At 37.2% G+C, this 4,444-nt stretch overlaps 1 long non-coding RNA gene across 1 annotated transcript in view; it reads left to right on the forward strand.

Annotated features, from left to right (window-relative positions):
- The first annotated feature begins 640 nt into the window (after positions 1-640).
- LOC107091192 overlaps positions 641-4,444 on the forward strand; it is a 6,059-nt gene continuing 2,255 nt past the window's right edge. Inside the window, exons 1-2 of the long non-coding RNA XR_001481516.1 lie at positions 641-748; positions 3,146-3,253. This is a non-coding gene — a long non-coding RNA (uncharacterized LOC107091192). The remainder of the gene's footprint in view (positions 749-3,145; positions 3,254-4,444) is intronic.

Consider the following 4,444-nt stretch of genomic DNA (forward strand, 5'->3'; position numbering starts at 1 on the left):
AATCGTTTTAGCACGCTGTTCATAGATCAGTTTGTACATTTTTTAGCGTGCGCAGTGAAATAGCTCACGTTTTTATATCCTTAAACCTTTGATAGAGCCGGCCCTATTAGTGTTCAGTTTTACAAGCAAGTTTCCATCTAAACATTATTCGATTCACTTCAGTGTCATTAAAGAGGAAAAATGATCTGATCAAACCAGGGTGGTTAGGTTGCCTTTGGGACTCGATTAAGATGATATTAATGATCATGAAAGGTGGGGCTGATGGTCTCTGTGAAGCTTTAAATGAATGTCTGGGTCAGAATGAAACTGTAAACGTTCTGCATTCTTAGAAAGCTTCTCAGAAAAGCTATGAAATAAAACAACAATAGCAAAGTTCTACTTCCCTTTTAGATCCACCCACACCCCCCCACAACCCCCCCCCCAACACCCCCACCCCCCACACCGACCATCACATCAACAAACCAAAATAGCTCCAACCAACAGAAACATTGTAGGAATGTCATTCATCCATGCTGGACCTTTCAGGAGCTTTCAAAGCAAAACGCACATGTCAGCATTGTCCTTGGTTTCCCACGGCAACCCAGGGAACCCAGGCTCTGTTTACACCTCTGTCCATAGCAACACTCTGCTACTGGGAAGGATTCTACTGGTTTCTCCTGGAGTTTGGTCTCTTCTGTTGGGCCAGAGTGAAGATTCCCACAATTCCTGGAAATCTGTGAAGAATTTGTTTCTGGACAGGATTGTTAAGGTGATGATGATCTTCTGTGATACAGTCCAACTGTTACACATTAATAGACTCACTTTGTTGCTCTATTTGTCTGTTTAATCAAAAATAATATATAATTTTTAGTTTTTCTGCTTCTCTTTTTTCATAGAAGTATAACAAAGATAAAGTGTAATTACTAATAATATCTGATTCATTATAAAGGTTAAAAACAGCAATTCATAAGTGACATTGTTCCTTTGGATGCTATTTATATCCATTGATTATTTTTTGCATTCTGTCACATTACAGCCACAGTTTCTCTTTTTGAAAGGGCTTCATTAGACAGACCTATAAAACTTTAAGCTGGAGCTGAAGATTCATTTATTGTTGATCTAATATCACTGAATAAAATCAAGTGCAAGAAAATGACATGAATTAATCTAAGCTGGTTTGCTGATGCCAAACTTTTCACTTAAAAACTCTAACCGTCATGGTGGAGTGGTGAGAATAAATAGATAAAAAGTTTGATTTTAGTCAGAAGAAAACATCTTGATAAAGGTTCTTTAAGCTGGAACCAAACTATATGCCCAACCTGCAACAAACATGGTTGTGGCGGTATCATGATGTGGGAATAGATGGAGCCCAAAAACGGGACTATAGTCGTAGAAAACAGGTAAGAGGTTCCAAAAGATTTGATGCTGGGGTTGAGGTTCAGCCTCCAGCATGAGGCCGTAAATATGGAGCCCAATCTGGAGCGGCTCACTCCGTTGAATTGTAATTGTTATCTTAATATATGTGCGATGCAATGCACATATGTTTAGAAACGAGGAGTTTTTAAGGAATGCATAAAAACCCTAACCTCTCTTGTCTCGTATAGATGCCTTCACTGTCATTTTTACTAAAAAAGTATATAGATCTTGGTGACCTCAATCAGAAACATCATATTTTTCTAGGGATGCAGGATATTGGGATTTTGGCCGATATCCGATATGCCGATATTTTAAACCTCATGTAGCCGATAACCGATATCGATACCGATGTTAAAGCTGGACAAAAATAAGTAGTCATTGAAAATAGCAGTTTTGTTATCCATTTCTGACACTTTGAAAAATAATATACTCAAATATATTTTCATATGCTGATATCAAATAGATTTTTAAAAACGCGGTATCGATCTATTTTACTTTCAAAATCTGGTGAAATTTCATCGTTCTGTTACAAACTCTCGTGATATTTTGCAAATTCTTGTGAGATTTTGTTAGTAAAATAGATCGATACCGCGTCAATATATCAACATATAAAAATATGGCAACATTGGGTGAATTTTCGGGGGATTTCGTAGCATAACGATGACATATAGCAATATTTCATTAGTAAAAGAGATTGATATGGTGTTTTTAAATGGCAATATATCAGCATATGAAGATATTGGGATATTTTAATGGATCAATATTTTTTCCCTCGTCTTTAGAAGTTTTTAAGTCTGTAAAAAAGAAGTTTTTGAGGAAGAAGTAGTATTTTTTATTTTTTTTTTTTAGACTTTAGAAACTCAGAAGCTGATCAAATATCGGGTTAAATATCGGTGGGGTGGCCGATGTCCGATATTCAGTTTTAAGGCCGATACCGATAGGGGGCCGATTATATCCTGCATCCCTATATTTTTCCATATTATTAGGAAAGCATTTAATTTAACCAAAACAGAAAAATAAATTACCTTCATGATAATGCAGTATTTTAAACTTTTCTGTTTCAATGAATCTGAAGAAAGTATATTAAAATATCTGTCATTTGAGAAAATATCAACAATAATTTATGAGTTATGGATACATTTAAAATCCATATTAGCTGATAGAGGCGGACTGTAGGAAAAGGATTGATAATCTGTGTCACGATTTGGTGTTGGATTGAGGACCCAAAAGCAGAGGCAAGTAGGCAGAGGTGAATTTAGGTGGGTTTAATGAGGTCCACTGGTACAGAGACAGGAATAAAAAAAACCAACAAAATAACAAACAAACCAGAACCAAGGAGACATCAGGGGAAAACCCAACTCTAGGAGCCAGGGAGAGACGAGGAAAGCAGACAGACGTTAGACGAGGATCCAGCAAACAGGAACTGAAGAGGGAGGCTTTTAAAGGGGACAGAGACAAAAAGAGGGCTAACGAGGGGATTGAAAACAGGTGAGGGCAGAACAGAAAACAGAGCAAGAGAAAGAGGACACAAGAGGGCAGCAGAGGACAACAAATGGAAAACCTGGAAGACAGGAACTAATAAGAAAACAACAAAATAATAATTAAACACTAAAACAAGGAGCAAAGTAAAACTGAATACTCTAAATAAACATAACAAAACCAAGACTGTGACAATCTGTGGATGAACTGTTTCTCTCTGAGCGTGGGACTGATTGCAGGGAAACTCAAAGTGCTTTTATGCTTCTTCCAGGTGGAACATGTCTTTAAAGAGGCGACTGGTTTCCATGTTCCTGTGCTGTATTTACTGCGTGGCCTCGCTCTTCTGCCTCCATCCCAACCGCAGTTCTGTGGGAGCGCGGTAAGTTGGCAGTTTGTCAAATCATTCACAAAAAAACAAAGTACGCCTAGATGTTAAAGCCGTTACTGTATTTGATGTTGACTTTTTAACCTTCAGTTAGATCAAAACCTGGGATTTGACATCTAAAAAAATGGAAATGAAGTGATGAGGTTTTAGTTGATGTTCCTCTCTCTGGAATTCATTTTTATAAATTAAAATCTATTAAGACTACAGAGAAACCCAGTGCTGCTATAATCTGAGGATCCTTAACTTGAAATGATTTAAGCATTGATTTGTAATTTATTTATGCATATAGATAATGACAGTGCCTTCTCAATCTGCAGCCTTTACAATCCCAAGTCTGTCACTTGAAATAATATTAAAAATTGTTATTTTTAAAACTATAAATTATTTTATGAAATATTTTCTACTCTGACAATAAAGAAATAACTATTGACTCTTTAAATATCTTATCACTGTTTATATTTGTGCCTAGCTTGAAGGGTGGGAACACTTTACTGGGATTTCAGAATCAAACTGGTTTTTGTCACATGTACTGCTTAGATCCTCCACTAGAAGGAGTAAGATAATAATGGGACCATAAATAGCAGTTTTTTGTGCGTTATACCACAGTGTAGGTCGGTCCCAGAGCTCCACTATCCAGCAGCGTTTGCATGAATCCCTTCTTCAACTCACCTGGGAAAAAAAATAATGGTGAATGGCCCGTCCTCTGATTAACTAGCAGATATATCCCAGAATGCTTTGCGAGGGGAGTGCTCCTAATAAGTACTGCATAGTTACCAAGGTGAACAAAGGGGAACTAATAAGGAACTAAACTTTATTTAACCAGTACTTATTAGGGGACTTTAACACAAAATTAGAGTAGAAATTCTTAGTGTTGGTTCTGGATAAACCCTAATCCTGCAAAGTCACATCATCAAAAAAAAAAACGACTTTACTGCGTACCAGATTATTGTCTATCTATTATAGTATGGACTTTGTTGAGTGAAACATCATATCGAGGAGTTACTAAGGAACCAGGGGCAGATTTAGGAAACTTAGGGCCCTAGGCAGAGGCAGGCAGGGGCCCCTCTGAATGGAGAAGGCAACAAATAAAACAGACCCATTCTACAGATGTAGAAATGTTAATAGAATAGACATCCATTATCTGTTCTAGGTTGTGTCCCTCTCTTCTTGTCCCTTTTCTTCTTG

The sequence above is a fragment of the Cyprinodon variegatus genome, unplaced genomic scaffold, assembly GCF_000732505.1.
Source record: "Cyprinodon variegatus isolate N-32 unplaced genomic scaffold, C_variegatus-1.0 Scaffold328, whole genome shotgun sequence".
Lineage (NCBI taxonomy): Eukaryota > Metazoa > Chordata > Actinopteri > Cyprinodontiformes > Cyprinodontidae > Cyprinodon > Cyprinodon variegatus.